Genomic DNA, 15,737 nt, shown 5'->3' with positions numbered 1-15,737 from the left:
GCCTGAGAACTCCTAGTGGCTCTTAACACCCATGTGGTTACTTTCACAGAGGATTGTATTTAGCCTATAAACTGCAATGCAGAAGTGAATGTGCTATCTGATTGGATAAATATGACTTCTGTCCAATCAGATGCCACAATTTAGGTACACCTCTGGTCCCTAGATCATTTTGATCACATTCCGGCCTGTCCTGAAGGGCTGGAACCTGCCTTCTCTTCAGACTGACATTGTGAGATTTGGTAGCCCTTATTGGGTGTTAATGGAGATTCCAATGGTGTCTGCTCCACTGCAGAAATGCACTGGGAGAGTTACGTAGTCTCTTAATGGAGTTAAAAGATGAAATTGCACAACTGGTTTTGTTTGGTTGTTTTTTCATTTTATGTTAATTGCTTAAAAATGTAAAAATAATACCAAAACCGATCAAAATGCAAAGATTACATAGTATTAAATCATGTCCGGTTTCTTTTTCTTTTAATAAAACTTGTTTACTTCTGTGTTTGGGGAGCACTGTGTGTATAAAATTATTGATTGATAAAGCCGTGCAGTTAGATGCAGATTTGTGGAGGGGATTGGGTGAATAAATGCTGCTTTGTTTATTAAAAATAGTAAAGCGTACATGTGGATTGCACACGACTATACATTAAACAGGTATCTGAACAAATAGCATAAAACTAGCACATAGCATACTACATTTTCTGTATGTAACAGCTGTATAGTTTGCTATATTCTCCTTTTTATATACCAGCACATAGTCATTCATGTTTCAGAAGCTATGAATGTACATAAGTGTGAACACAGAGAATCCCACAAAATCACAAACTTAATGGCAGTACAAAGAACATATCATAAGAAGTCGAATTTATATGGACAAAAACCAAAATATTGAATGTTAGAATGCAGGCACATGTAAGAAATATATTGGGAATGTTAGCTAAACCAAGGGGTATATTTACTAAACTGTGGGTTTGAAAAAGTAGAGATGTTGCCTATAGCAACCAAGCAGATTCTAGCTGTCATTTTGTAGACTACTAAACAAAGGATATCTAGAATCTGATAGGTTGCTATAGGCAACATCTCCACTTTACAAACCCGCAGTTTAGTAAATATACCCCAAAGTCTATAAATACATTTTCCATCCAAACAAAATGAAAAGATTGACTTGTTTAGGTTTCTTACATGATAGACATATCTGAGTGTCACTCACCGGACTGTGAGTGCCTCTTCCCGGACATTTAGGAACCGTGGCCGTCCACCATCCTGAGGGTCTGCGCATGCGCAGCCCTTTTCTATACTTCAGTGTATACCCCTTTAACTTAATTGGCAGATCAGGCAACCTCCCTATATTAAGCACCTGTGGTCACTACCACGTTGGCTGATCTTGGAGTCTCATTCCTCATGAGTCTCTGAAGGTGTTCCTGTATTACTCGTTTATTCAGCGCTGCTGATTCCTGTGGTTTCCAAACCACTTCTACTACTGTGGTTCCATACCACTTCTACCATCAACTGTATCATCATGACTGTTTGCTGATTCCTATCCGCTGCCTCCGTGCACTACAGTCTTCTACACCACTTCAACGTTATTTTATATATCAATGTGACTGTTTACTCATCGCTATCCGCTGCCTCCGTGCACTCCAGCTTTTACCTCACTCACCTGCTTCTCATCAAGTCTGTTTGCTGATTTCTATCCGCTGCCTCCGTGCACTACAGTCTCCTGCTTGCAACTCGCCTGTGTTCAACATCGTGACTGCCAGCCGACTACTATCCGCTGCCTCCGTGCACTACAGTCTCCTGCTTGCAACTCGCCTGTGTTCAGCATCGTGACCGCCAGCTGACTACTATCCGCTGCCTCCGTGCACTACAGTCTCCTGCTTGCAACTCGCCTGTGTTCAACATCGTGACTGCCAGCTGACTACTATCCGCTGTCTCTGTGCACTACAGTCTCCTGCTTGCAACTCGCCTGTGTTCAACATCGTGACTGCCAGCTGATTACTATCCGCTGCCTCCGTGCACTACACTCTCATCTCATCTTTGCTGTGACTTCCTCGAGACTGCCGCTTTTCATTACCATCTGCTACACTTCGTGATCTACAGCTCCTGCCCTGCGCTGCACTCCTGTTTCCCATCGCTGTTGGTTCCTGTGGTTGCTACTGGTTACCTCCGTGTGCCGCTGAGTCCTGCCCTGTGGTCAGCGCTATCGTCCATCTCCTGCTGATCCACTTTCCACGCCTTCACGTGTTCCACTGCCTCTACCCTCCTGTCAGCATTGGATTTGTATCTCTTCTACTACCCTCTGCTGGATCATCTCCATTCCCCTGGGTTTCCTATGAGTCCAGTTCCACGTGTTGCTGACTCCTGTGGATTCGTGTCCCTGTCGGTCTACTCGCCTGTGCGCTGCACCTGCTAGACCGCTGCTTCTCCTATCCAGGGACTTCCTATCCAGTCGGCCTCCAGCCGCTCAGGTACCGCTGCAATCCCATCTGACTGCTACTGCTGAACCACGGTATGCATACTTCTCATTGACTGTGCTGTGTATTGCATATCTTGCTGGACTGTGTTTGGTTCTCTCTGGAGTCTGCTATCCGCTGAGTCTATTGCCATCATTGACTGTGTTATCATTGTGCTGGACTACTTCAAGAGACTTTCTAGATTGCAGACCTGATCAGTCATTTACATATATATATACCTATATTGTGCATATTACTGTGGATCGTGTATAAGGTGCCTGTGTATATCCTGTGTTGCAGTCTTCCCCCGTGCACCTCCTCACATATATATACAGACAGCGGTACAACTTGCTACCCGCAGACCGCTGACTCTCATCACCTCCTTGTTTCTGTTGGACATTCCTCCTCACTATAGCAGTGGTACAACTTGCTATTGCAGACCACTGACTACCTTCACGTGTCCTTGTCCCTACAGTTCCTTGTGTATCATTACCTCATTATTACCAGTGTTGCTAGTCATAGACTTTCCTGAGCATCTCATCGGCCATCATTTCATGTTCCGTGATCACCCAGCTACCAGAGTACCCTATTACCATCTACATTGCTCTGGTAAGCCTACCATCTGGTGATCCCTGGGTAAAGACTCCTAGTGCCCGTGACAGTAAGATCAGGCCATGACAGACCCAGATGTGGAACCTACCGCCAAAGAGATGCTGCAACATCTGGTTAGCCGTGTGGAGCAACAGGATGCCCGCCAACAGCTGTTACTTCAGTGTTATCAGTCATTAACCTCCCAAGGAACATCTGGACAGGTTGTGACAGCTACTACTGAAGCTCCTGTGCTTTCCTCCGTTTCCCTATTGCCATCCCAGGTGTCTATAGCTTCCACGCTTCACCTGCCTACTCCGTCAAAGTACGATGGAGACCCCAAAACTTGTAGGGGTTTCCTTAACCAATGTTCAGTCCATTTTGAGCTCCAACCTCAAAATTTTTCTACCCATCGTTCCAGAGTGGCCTATCTTATCTCTTTGTTTTCAGGACAAGCCCTGGCTTGGGCCTCCCCTCTGTGGGAGAGGAACGATCCAATATTACAAGATAGTGCCAAATTCATTTCTACATTCCGAAGTGTGTTCGATGAACCAGGTCGTGTGACCTCCGCTGCTTCCAGCATCCTCCGTCTGCGACAAGGATCTCATACTGTAGGCCAGTACGTCATTCAATTTAGGATCTTAGCCTCTGAACTTCAGTGGAACACTGAAGCCCTAGTTGCCGCCTTCTGGCAGGGGCTTTCCGATAAAATTAAAGATGCACTGACTACCCAAGAGCTTCCTTCGTCACTTGAAGATTTGATCTCTCTATGCCATCGTGTTGATATGAGATTTCGTGAAAGAGAGGCTGAGAAAACGACTTCTGCTAAAGCACCTTTTCGCTCTAACCCTCAATTTCGTCCAGTGTCACCCGCTGTGATTCCCATGGAGACTGGACGTTCCAAGTTATCTTCTGAGGAGAGGAAACGAAGAGTCAAGAATAGACTCTGTATCTATTGTGCTGATTCCACTCATGTCCTCAGCTCCTGCCCTAAGAGATCGGGAAATGCCAGGCCCTAACTAGTTCTGGAGAGGTGAAGTTAGGGTCCCTGGAGTCCTCTCCATCGTCTATGAAATCTAAAGTCTGCGCTTTTGATGTGACTATTTCCTTTGCTACCAAGACCTTTGAGTCACAGGCATTGATTGATTCCGGAGCAGCAGGAAATTTTATTTCCAAATCGTTAGTTAATCAATGGTCTCTACCAATGATTACCTTAAAAACTCCCATTACTGTGACGGCTATCGATGGATCACGTCTCATCAACGGTCTCATCACCCAGAGTACGTCTCCAGTAACCCTTCAGATTGGTGCTCTGCATCATGAAGAGATATCGTTTTTAATTCTTCCTGTTACGACAAGTCCGATTGTCCTAGGCCTTCCATGGCTTCAGTGTCACTCTCCCCAGATTGACTGGCGCACCCCTCAAGTCACGTCTTGGGGGCCTGAATGTCACCATCATTGCCTTTCCCAAGTCATTCCTCTCAAGGTACAGCAAGCTTCCATTTCAGCTATTTCACCGGGACTCCCTCCTCAATATGCTTCATTTACCGATGTTTTTGATAAAGCTCAGTCTGAACGTCTTCCTCCTCATCGTTCTTGGGATTGTCCGATTGATCTTCTTCCTGGCAAGACTCCTCCCAGAGGCCGGGTCTATCCACTCTCGTTACCTGAAACTCAAGCTACATCTGAATATATACGGGAGAACCTCCAGCGCGGGTTCATTCGACCTTCCACCTCGCCCGCTGGAGCTGGGTTCTTCTTTGTCAAAAAGAAGGATGGATCATTACGCCCTTGTATAGATTTTCGTGGACTCAATGCCATTACTATCAAGAACCGGTATCCCATTCCGTTGATCACTGAGCTATTTGACCGCATTAAGGGAGCCCGTATTTTTACTAAGTTGGATCTTCGTGGTGCTTACAATTTAATCAGAATCCGTTCCGGTGACGAATGGAAGACGGCGTTTAACACCAGAGACGGGCATTACGAATATCTGGTAATGCCTTTCGGGCTATGTAATGCCCCCGCTGTTTTTCAGGGCTTCATCAATGAGATTTTTCGGGACTTATTATATGTATGTGTCGTCGTCTACCTGGACGACATATTGATTTTTTCACAGGACCTGCCTTCTCACCACCAACATGTGGCAGAAGTCCTCTCCAGGCTACGGAAAAATTCATTGTTCTGTAAATTAGAAAAATGTTCATTCGAATTACCCCAGATTCCATTCTTGGGGTATATTGTTTCCGGAGTTGGTCTGAAGATGGATCCTGACAAAGTAAATGCTGTACTACATTGGCCCCAGCCAACTACTCTTCGTGCCATCCAGCGTTTTTTAGGTTTTGCCAATTACTATAGACGCTTCATTCAAGACTTTTCTTCCATTGCATCTCCTATTGTGGCCCTGACTCGTAAAGGGGCTAATCCTAAGCAATGGTCTACTGAGGCTATTCAAGCCTTTCAAACATTAAAAGAGTCCTTCTCTTCGGCTCCAATCCTTCGTCAGCCTGATGTGACACTCCCTTTTTTCCTAGAAGTAGATGCCTCTAATGTGGGCTTAGGAGCTATTCTCTCCCAACGCTCGGAACAGCAAAAATTCCACCCTTGTGCCTTCTATTCTCGGGGTCTCCTACCCGCAGAGAAGAATTATACCATCGGAGACAAGGAATTACTGGCTATCAAAGCCGCATTAGAGGAATGGAGATACTTGTTGGAGGGAGCTCGCCATCCGGTGACGATCTTCACGGATCATAAGAACTTGTCATATCTCCAGTCTGCCCAATGCTTGAACCCTCGTCAAGCAAGATGGTCTCTTTTCTTTTCCCGTTTTGAATTAATAATTACCTTCAAACCAGCTGCCAAGAACAAAAAAGCTGATGCCTTATCTAGAGCCTTTGCTACGTCCTCTGATATAGAAGAGGTTTCCAACCATACCATTCTAGACCCCAAATGTATCTCACTGGCTGCTTCATCCACCAAAACGCTACCATTTGGGAAGACCCTCGTGCCTCCTACTTTAAGGAGGAAAATCCTTTCGTGGTTCCATGCCTCTCGTTTTTCTGGACACGCCGGTGAACACAAGACTTTTGAGATCCTCTCTCGAAGTTACTGGTGGCCTTCAATGAGGAGAGACGTCAAAGAGTTCATTGCTTCCTGTGAATTATGTTCGCAATTCAAATCCTCCCGCAGAACCCCAGCAGGGTTGCTGCGACCACTACCCATTCCGTCCAAACCATGGACCCATATTAGTATGGATTTCGTTACTGACTTACCACCTAGTAAGAACCATAACACTATTTGGGTGGTAGTGGACAGATTTTCGAAGATGGCTCATTTCATCCCTCTGTCTGGTTTGCCTTCCTCGTCTATCCTGGCTGAACATTTCATTAAAGAGATCTTCCGTATCCATGGATGTCCATCTGAGATTGTGTCTGATAGAGGAGTACAATTCGTGTCCAGATTCTGGCGAGCCCTTTGTAAAACCTTGGGCATACGATTAGCACTCTCATCTTCTTACCATCCACAATCCAATGGACAAACCGAACGTGTCAATCAAGATCTTGAGACTTTTATAAGGATATTTTCATCAGCCAATCAAGACAACTGGGTAGAGTTACTCCCTTGGGCTGAGTTCGCCCATAACAACATGTACCATGAGTCATCATCCAAAACTCCATTCTTTGTGGTCTACGGTCACCATCCGTCTTTTCCGGAATTTCCTGCCCTCCCGCCCACCCAAGTTCCTGCGGTGGAGACTGTTTGTCAGACCTTTAAAAATATCTGGTCTCAGGTTAGAACCTGTTTGAAGAAGACATCTGTCAAATATAAATCTTTCGCTGATAAGAAGAGGCGGGCTATTCCACCACTAAAAATTGGAGATCGTGTCTGGTTATCCACAAAAAATATTCGTTTGAAGGTTCCATCCATGAAATTCGCCCCTCGTTTTATTGGTCCATATAGGATCATTCAAGTTATCAATCCAGTATGTGTGAAACTCCTTCTTCCTAAGAGTCTTCGGATTTCTAATGCCTTCCATGTATCTTTGCTCAAACCTCTTATTATCAACCGTTTTTCAACTCCTCCCTCAGCTCCGCAGCCAGTTCAAGTCCATCAGGAGGAGGATTTTGAGATTACCGAGGTACTAGATGCAAAAATTTCGCGAGGAGTCCTCCACTTCCTCGTTCATTGGAAGGGCTTTGGTCCTGAGGAGCGCTCTTGGATCAAAGCTGAAGATCTTAATGCTCCTGCCCTTTTGAAGAAGTTTTACTCCAAAAATCCGGACAAGCCTGGTTCCAGGCGTTCTGTGCCCACCTTTAAAAGGGGGGGTACTGTCACTCACCGGACCGTGAGTGCCTCTTCCCGGACATTTAGGAACCGTGGCCGTCCACCATCCTGAGGGTCTGCGCATGCGCAGCCCTTTTCTATACTTCAGTGTATACCCCTTTAACTTAATTGGCAGATCAGGCAACCTCCCTATATTAAGCACCTGTGGTCACTACCACGTTGGCTGATCTTGGAGTCTCATTCCTCATGAGTCTCTGAAGGTGTTCCTGTATTACTCGTTTATTCAGCGCTGCTGATTCCTGTGGTTTCCAAACCACTTCTACTACTGTGGTTCCATACCACTTCTACCATCAACTGTATCATCATGACTGTTTGCTGATTCCTATCCGCTGCCTCCGTGCACTACAGTCTTCTACACCACTTCAACGTTATTTTATATATCAATGTGACTGTTTACTCATCGCTATCCGCTGCCTCCGTGCACTCCAGCTTTTACCTCACTCACCTGCTTCTCATCAAGTCTGTTTGCTGATTTCTATCCGCTGCCTCCGTGCACTACAGTCTCCTGCTTGCAACTCGCCTGTGTTCAACATCGTGACTGCCAGCCGACTACTATCCGCTGCCTCCGTGCACTACAGTCTCCTGCTTGCAACTCGCCTGTGTTCAGCATCGTGACCGCCAGCTGACTACTATCCGCTGCCTCCGTGCACTACAGTCTCCTGCTTGCAACTCGCCTGTGTTCAACATCGTGACTGCCAGCTGACTACTATCCGCTGTCTCTGTGCACTACAGTCTCCTGCTTGCAACTCGCCTGTGTTCAACATCGTGACTGCCAGCTGATTACTATCCGCTGCCTCCGTGCACTACACTCTCATCTCATCTTTGCTGTGACTTCCTCGAGACTGCCGCTTTTCATTACCATCTGCTACACTTCGTGATCTACAGCTCCTGCCCTGCGCTGCACTCCTGTTTCCCATCGCTGTTGGTTCCTGTGGTTGCTACTGGTTACCTCCGTGTGCCGCTGAGTCCTGCCCTGTGGTCAGCGCTATCGTCCATCTCCTGCTGATCCACTTTCCACGCCTTCACGTGTTCCACTGCCTCTACCCTCCTGTCAGCATTGGATTTGTATCTCTTCTACTACCCTCTGCTGGATCATCTCCATTCCCCTGGGTTTCCTATGAGTCCAGTTCCACGTGTTGCTGACTCCTGTGGATTCGTGTCCCTGTCGGTCTACTCGCCTGTGCGCTGCACCTGCTAGACCGCTGCTTCTCCTATCCAGGGACTTCCTATCCAGTCGGCCTCCAGCCGCTCAGGTACCGCTGCAATCCCATCTGACTGCTACTGCTGAACCACGGTATGCATACTTCTCATTGACTGTGCTGTGTATTGCATATCTTGCTGGACTGTGTTTGGTTCTCTCTGGAGTCTGCTATCCGCTGAGTCTATTGCCATCATTGACTGTGTTATCATTGTGCTGGACTACTTCAAGAGACTTTCTAGATTGCAGACCTGATCAGTCATTTACATATATATATACCTATATTGTGCATATTACTGTGGATCGTGTATAAGGTGCCTGTGTATATCCTGTGTTGCAGTCTTCCCCCGTGCACCTCCTCACATATATATACAGACAGCGGTACAACTTGCTACCCGCAGACCGCTGACTCTCATCACCTCCTTGTTTCTGTTGGACATTCCTCCTCACTATAGCAGTGGTACAACTTGCTATTGCAGACCACTGACTACCTTCACGTGTCCTTGTCCCTACAGTTCCTTGTGTATCATTACCTCATTATTACCAGTGTTGCTAGTCATAGACTTTCCTGAGCATCTCATCGGCCATCATTTCATGTTCCGTGATCACCCAGCTACCAGAGTACCCTATTACCATCTACATTGCTCTGGTAAGCCTACCATCTGGTGATCCCTGGGTAAAGACTCCTAGTGCCCGTGACACTGAGATTTCTAGTTTTAATCATTTTTCATTATTTACAGTTTGAGATTACTGAACAAAAAAATGGAAGTTGAATTGTCTAACTGGCATTAGATATGTTTGTTTCTTGTTCTGATATTCTGAAGTAGGCAATTTACATCCTGCATTATTGAAAAAGGATGAGGTCAAGGCATTGTATATATGAGACAAAGTAAAGGAAAGATCGGGGATGATTTGTCCAGGTGCAGTGGAGTTGATTGATCAAAAGGATGCCAGAGAATTTCCTATCATTGTTTAAAACCTTAAGAAAGGACTTTTATACATTTGTATACTTTATATGTAGAATTGTTTTTTATATATATATAACAGGAAATAGGCTTGAACCTATCAATTGACTCCATGCTAATAAGTTTACCATTTGACCCTGTGGTCAAATAGCCAATAGCCATTGACACATTTTATGTTAATTTATAAAAGCCAGTGTAGAGTTATATGTACTTCACATATAAATGTGTGAGCAGTGTGTATGCACAATAAAACCTATTAATACATTTGTAAACCTGTCATTATATCTCCAACATACTAACTACTCTAAATTAGGTCCCCAGTGCACATCATTATGACGTATTACTGTGTACCCTGGACACACACAATGAGATTCACTAATAGTAAATATATTGATATTGTATTTTTGTAAAAAAACTAAAAAGACAGATATAGAACATTAATGTTTAAAAGCAATTCTATGCCTGAAACAAAAAGCAGCTCCCTTTACTAGGTGAGTATTAAATGTCTCCACTGTAATAACTAATTTATACACATCCAGTCATTAGAAAAGTCTTGTTTTTAATAGAACATCCAGTCATCAGAAAGGTTGGGAAAAATAATAATAATAATAATATGGCCACAAGTATCTAAGTTTTGTGGCCATAAGTGTTAGATGACTCTTCAGGAGGAGGGATCCCCCCGACCACAGGTTCGGTAGATCACTCTTATAACTCTTTGTGACACAGTCTTTGTTGAGTCACCTCATTTAAACTCTTTTTTTGAATAGGCTGTATGAAAGCTAACTGCAGGGCTATACTGTCCTCCAGTTAATGATACTCAGCATAGTCTTCCTGGAATTCAATACACAGTCTTTCAATCCTGAAAGTATAAGATGGATAATAAATAACCCCCTAGACCAGGGGTAGGCAACCTGCGGCTCTCCAGGTGTTGTGAAACTACAAATCCCAGCATGCCTTGACACTTATCTGCTGATTATCTATTGGCAAAGCATGCTGGGACTTGTAGTTTCACAACACCTGGAGAGCCGCAGGTTGCCTACCCCTGCCCTAGACCATAACTGACGGTATACTATACTATACTTGTTGGTAACATTGGGGAACACTTGAACACCCTTTAGTAAACTCGGTGCAGGTATGAATTTTACAGTTTTAAATTTTAATACTGCAAAACATATTTGTTGCAGCCAACGGATGTATCAAAAATAGCGATTACATAAATAATGTTGTTGATACTGGTAAATGTTTTACTCTGCGATTTATGAATTAGACTTTTTCCCCTCTACCGCAATCAAGGTAATTCCAAGTGTTGGAAAACAACTAATTTTCCAGAGCTTTAGTGGAAGGTCATTGGCCAGGACAATGAGAATAGTGTTAGATTGTGACAAGGTGGACCTCCTATGCCATCGTGTTTCTGGGCACCAGCTGGGCTTGCTTTGCCAATGTCCCCTTTCTTTATCCCAATTTTGCCCCTCTAAATGCAGTAGGAGAAGCTCTACTGTCACCACTAGGCTCCTTCACCGGCACCTAGAACCACTTCCTTCTGGGTAACTAGCTGCTAGAGTACCCCCTCGCTTGGAACCTGGACTGGTACCCCTGACCTCTTCCTTCAGATCAGGGTTGTTGTGGATAGTTCTCCCTGGCCTATCTCAATGGCTAGAGCTGCAGGGTAGTGGGCAGAGGGTTTGTACCAGACACTGGGTCCCAGCCTCAGAAAAGCCAGATAATGGATTAGATTGGTCTAACCTGTAGGTCACAGAAACTATCACAGGTTCTTGAAGCAGTAATGTTTATTAGCTCAAGAAGTCCCAATAAGGACCGTTACACGCTACTTTGAGGTTACACATGGAATAGTACATAACATTGTCAAACAGGGCTCTTTTTATACAGTTTTACACACATACCCTTGCAGGAGGCAATCCACCCCCCCTGATCCTAGCTGGCACCACAAAGTCTGAGATATTACGTCCAATGTTTACACTCGGGATGTAATATTCTATAGACTTTGAGATAACACCATTTAAATTTAAGAAAATTAATCTGTGATTTTGCAGATATGTGAATCACTTGCTGTTCCATTATCCAGACAGGTTCTAAGACACAGGATAAAAAAGCTACACAGTATAGAAAGGTAGCAAAATAGATACTCTGAGATGAAAAGACGTAAATTGCATGGGTGTTCCTGTCTTCCAACATGGCATATTATCTCATAAATCAATACATGAACAATATGAAAATAATGATATTTACACTCCCAGAACCGGGACTTAGCCCTTTCTGGCATTGTGCGCCGATTCTGGCTGGCACCACAGCGCCCATACATAAAATATATATCTTTACTCCCTTAGTACAGAGGTATTAACCCATTCGATGTTGCAGTAATCATCTTGGTCATGTGGGAGGTAAGGGGGACCCGGGCACACAGATGTTCTTCGATGTCTAAATGTGAATAATGGCTGTATTTAGTTCTATACAGATGCTATACTCTGCTTCGCCCGCTTAACATCCCCAGTACCATTCAATACAATAAAAGATTAAATGAATAAGTATGAGTTAACTGATTTGTTTAGCCTCAGTCTCCTATCTGTCTGCTAGTGTTGATAGTATCTTGGTAATTCCTATTGAATCAATCGACTTCAGAGTAGAGTAAACTGCAGCTATACAGATACGTATAAATGTTACATTACAATATAGTATAGCAAATTCTGTATAATTAATATTATGGTACACACAGCTAATGGCTAATAAGTTTCATATAGTTAAGACAAAATAAATATTAAATAAACAACTATAAATGTAAAACCACATATACAGTTAATGTGAACCAACATTTGTTTTCCAAGTTTCTGACAAATCTAGTGGCTTCATATACAGTTAGTTTCTACTCCTGTATAGTTTTCGATAATTTTCTAAAAGATGGTTTTATATATTAGTTATAAATGATATTACTACACCAACAAGCACCATATGCCCTGCAGTGGTAATTAGCATTATTGACTTGTTCTCACCTCTACCTTATTTTTGCACTCTGCTCTCTGCGCCCAAACTGTCCAGATCCTCCAGCACTTCTCACTTGTTTAACTACATTCAGCTGACTCTGTTCATTCCACCAACCCTGCACTGTGTCACAGTTCTGATGCCAGAATGGTAGATGAACAGGATCCTGCCGTAATCTAGATATAACACCCCAGCAAGGCGCGGAGTCTTACAAGGAGATGGTATTCACCAGGGACCAGTCGCAAGGTGGTGGGCTTAGCTGCTTCTCCTTGCAGGTCGCGGCCCTTGCTAGGAGTAACTAGGAGGAACTTCTTAGAGGGACAAGCCTGAGGGGTCGGCAATAGTAGAGTGTCAGCTCTGCAGACGACAGGTTACCACTGAAATGGCGGCAGAACACTCAGGAGGTGTTTGTACAGCAGTCAGCAGATTCCACAGGAACAGAGGAGAAGCGCTTGAAATAGAGTGTCAGCTCTGCAGACAACTGGTTACCACTGGAATGGCGACAGAACACTCAGGAGGTGTTAGTTCAGTAGTCAGCAGATTCCACAGGAACAGAGGAGAAGCGCTTGAAATAGAGTGTCAGCTCTGCAGACAACTGGTTACCACTGGAATAGCAACAGAACACCCAGGAGGTGTTAGTTCAGTAGTCAGCAGATTCCACAGGAACAAAGGAGAAGCGCTTGAAATAGAGTGTCAGCTCTGCAGACAACTGGTTACCACTGGAATGGCGACAGAACACTCAGGAGGTGTTAGTTCAGTAGTCAGCAGATTCCACAGGAACAAAGGAGAAGCGCTTGAAATAGAGTGTCAGCTCTGCAGACGACTGGTTACCACTGGAACGGCGCCAGAACACTCAGGAGGTGTAGTTCAGCAGTCAGCAGATTCCACAGGAACAGAGGAGAAGCGCTTGAAATAGAGTGTCAGCTCTGCAGACGACTGGTTACCACTGGAATGGCGACAGAACACTCAGGAGGTGTTTGTACAGCAGTCAGCAGATTCCACAGGAACAAAGGAGAAGCGCCTGAAATAGAGTGTCAGCTCTGCAGACGAATCAGAGGACAAGGAGCCACATCAGAATGCTATGAAACATAAAGAACAGGCACTGAGGATACTGGGGAGATGCCTTTTAAACTTTGGAGCCAAAACTCCAACCAATGGGAGAGGAGCTGAGGAAATTGACAGGACGGGTCTGCGCATGCGCAGACCTGGAGCGAAGGTGGCAGCACCCGACCAGGAGCAAGCGGACGGGGATCAGGTGTATGACCCGATCGCCCGGCGTGTGACACACTGCTTGCGCAAAACAGAATGAGGACACGAGCCAAGGTGGACTAGGCCATACCAAGTGCTGCTGACCACACCTACACTTGTCAATTGACAAGGCTGCAAGTTTAGTAAGAAAACTAATGTAAGACATTAAAAGAGCAATGCCGGTGGGTCCGGCAGTCGCCGACGCAAAACATTTATTTTAAAAAATAAATAATAAAGGTTAACTGCTTTGTGCGGGGCAGGTACGGTGGTGTTATTGTCGTAGGACCCACCGGCATTGCTCTCGGCATTGTGACTGTCTACATTGTGAATGTCGACATTTTGAAGCTGTCACCTGAATGGAAGTGTCAGCATTTAGCTTGCAGATATTTTCATGTCGACAGGATAACTGCCGACAATTCCAATGTCGGAAATATGACGGCATCCCACCTGCAAATGTCATGAGCTTAATTTCATTGCTTCCTATTTTAATACCCTTGTAATTATTCCAAGAGTGAATTCTAATTAGGGGTTGTAGATCTATATCGAAGAATACTGGAGACAGTGGACAGCCCTGATGGGTCCCCTTGCATATACATACTGGAGAGCTGTGCACACCATTAATAATAAGTGAAGTGATCAGATCAGTGTATATATATTGAATAAATTGAGTGAAGCTGTGACCAAAGGCTCCGATTTCAAAGATTCTCTGTAAGTATGTTCAGGTTACCTTGCCTGTTCAGCTTCTAAGGGGCTTTGCTCTTTAAAACATGTTGGGGAAAGTGGTTTTACAGATTTTAACTGGGGTTCCTCTTACAGTCAATAACTTGCCATTACAGACCACACTTACTGGTGTTACTTACACTAAGCACTCATTCAACTGTGCGCCAGCTGTAACGGAGTTCACTGACACCTTTATTAGGACCTGGAACTTCTTGGTGTTGAGTGTGGCACCTCTTACTGACTGTAGCTGGTTCCTCCTGACTTTGTACTCTGGATCAGGTCTGCAGGGTAGCAGGAGGAGCGCTGACTCATGGCGCTGGGTTGAATACAAGACAGCTGGAGACAGATTAGTGCAGGCCTGGCCAACCTCTAGCTCTCCAGGTGTTGTGAAACTACAAGCCCCAGCATGTTTTGCCAGTAGTCAGCCGATAGCTGTCAGTGCATGCTGGGACTTGTAGTTCTGTTAGGTGGAGTTATGGATGGTGCCTGGAACGGAAAAGGAACTCACACTTACCCTACGCACTGCGCCGGTCTCTGGTTGTCTTCGGGAGCGTCCCCTTTCTCCTCAACGACGTCTGCGCTGAAGGGTAGTTCCGAGTTCCCGAAATCAATAGGGGAGGGATTCCCTTGTCTCGTAAGCCAGGCACTCGTTTTGCTGTAAGGAGATGGGGTGAAATACGGGGAGGAAAGTTCCGCAAGGTGAATGTACCAGGGGGAACAGCCCTCGCCGGACAATGTTCACGGGAGCTGGTCCACCACAGCGAATCCCTTGGTCCCTGCTACTGCAGGGGGTTCTCACTCTTCGAGGTCTTCCAATGTCCTCATCTGCTAAACAATGCCTGTAAACAAAGTACAGTCTCCTTGCCTAGGCTGTCCCTATCCTAACTGCTGCTACACTTCTAAACTCGCTCGCACACCAACCCTGACAACTATCTTGCACGCACAACCCGCAAACAAGAGATATACAACACAGCAATGATACAACAAAAGAGACAATAAGAGATAGAGGGAGGGGGTACAGTACACAGTCACAATACAGCGTATAAAAACTAGGCGATATAAGACACACTAACCATGGGCATTAGGCTAGGGGTGGACTACTAAGGTGTTCCTGGGGTAGGTGGAACAGACTGGGAGGCCTAGTGAGGCCTAGGGGGCTGTGGCTCAGGCCTAGGGGTAGTGGCTCAGGCATAGGGATAATGGCTCAGGCCTAGGGGTAGTGGCTTAGGCATA

At 45.1% G+C, this 15,737-nt stretch overlaps 2 protein-coding genes across 2 annotated transcripts in view; both read left to right on the top strand.

Annotated features, from left to right (window-relative positions):
- LOC142160027 (uncharacterized) overlaps positions 1–15,737 on the top strand; it is a 334,423-nt gene that overhangs the window by 27,769 nt on the left and 290,917 nt on the right. The gene's annotated exons all lie outside the window — the stretch shown is intronic.
- Positions 1–15,737, top strand: part of LOC142095453 (uncharacterized) — a 52,688-nt gene that overhangs the window by 23,503 nt on the left and 13,448 nt on the right. The window lies entirely within an intron of this gene.

The sequence above is a fragment of the Mixophyes fleayi genome, chromosome 6, assembly GCF_038048845.1.
Source record: "Mixophyes fleayi isolate aMixFle1 chromosome 6, aMixFle1.hap1, whole genome shotgun sequence".
Taxonomy (NCBI): domain Eukaryota; kingdom Metazoa; phylum Chordata; class Amphibia; order Anura; family Limnodynastidae; genus Mixophyes; species Mixophyes fleayi.
The sequence above is the reverse complement of the archived record's forward strand: the minus strand, read 5'-3'. Positions and strand labels throughout refer to the sequence as shown.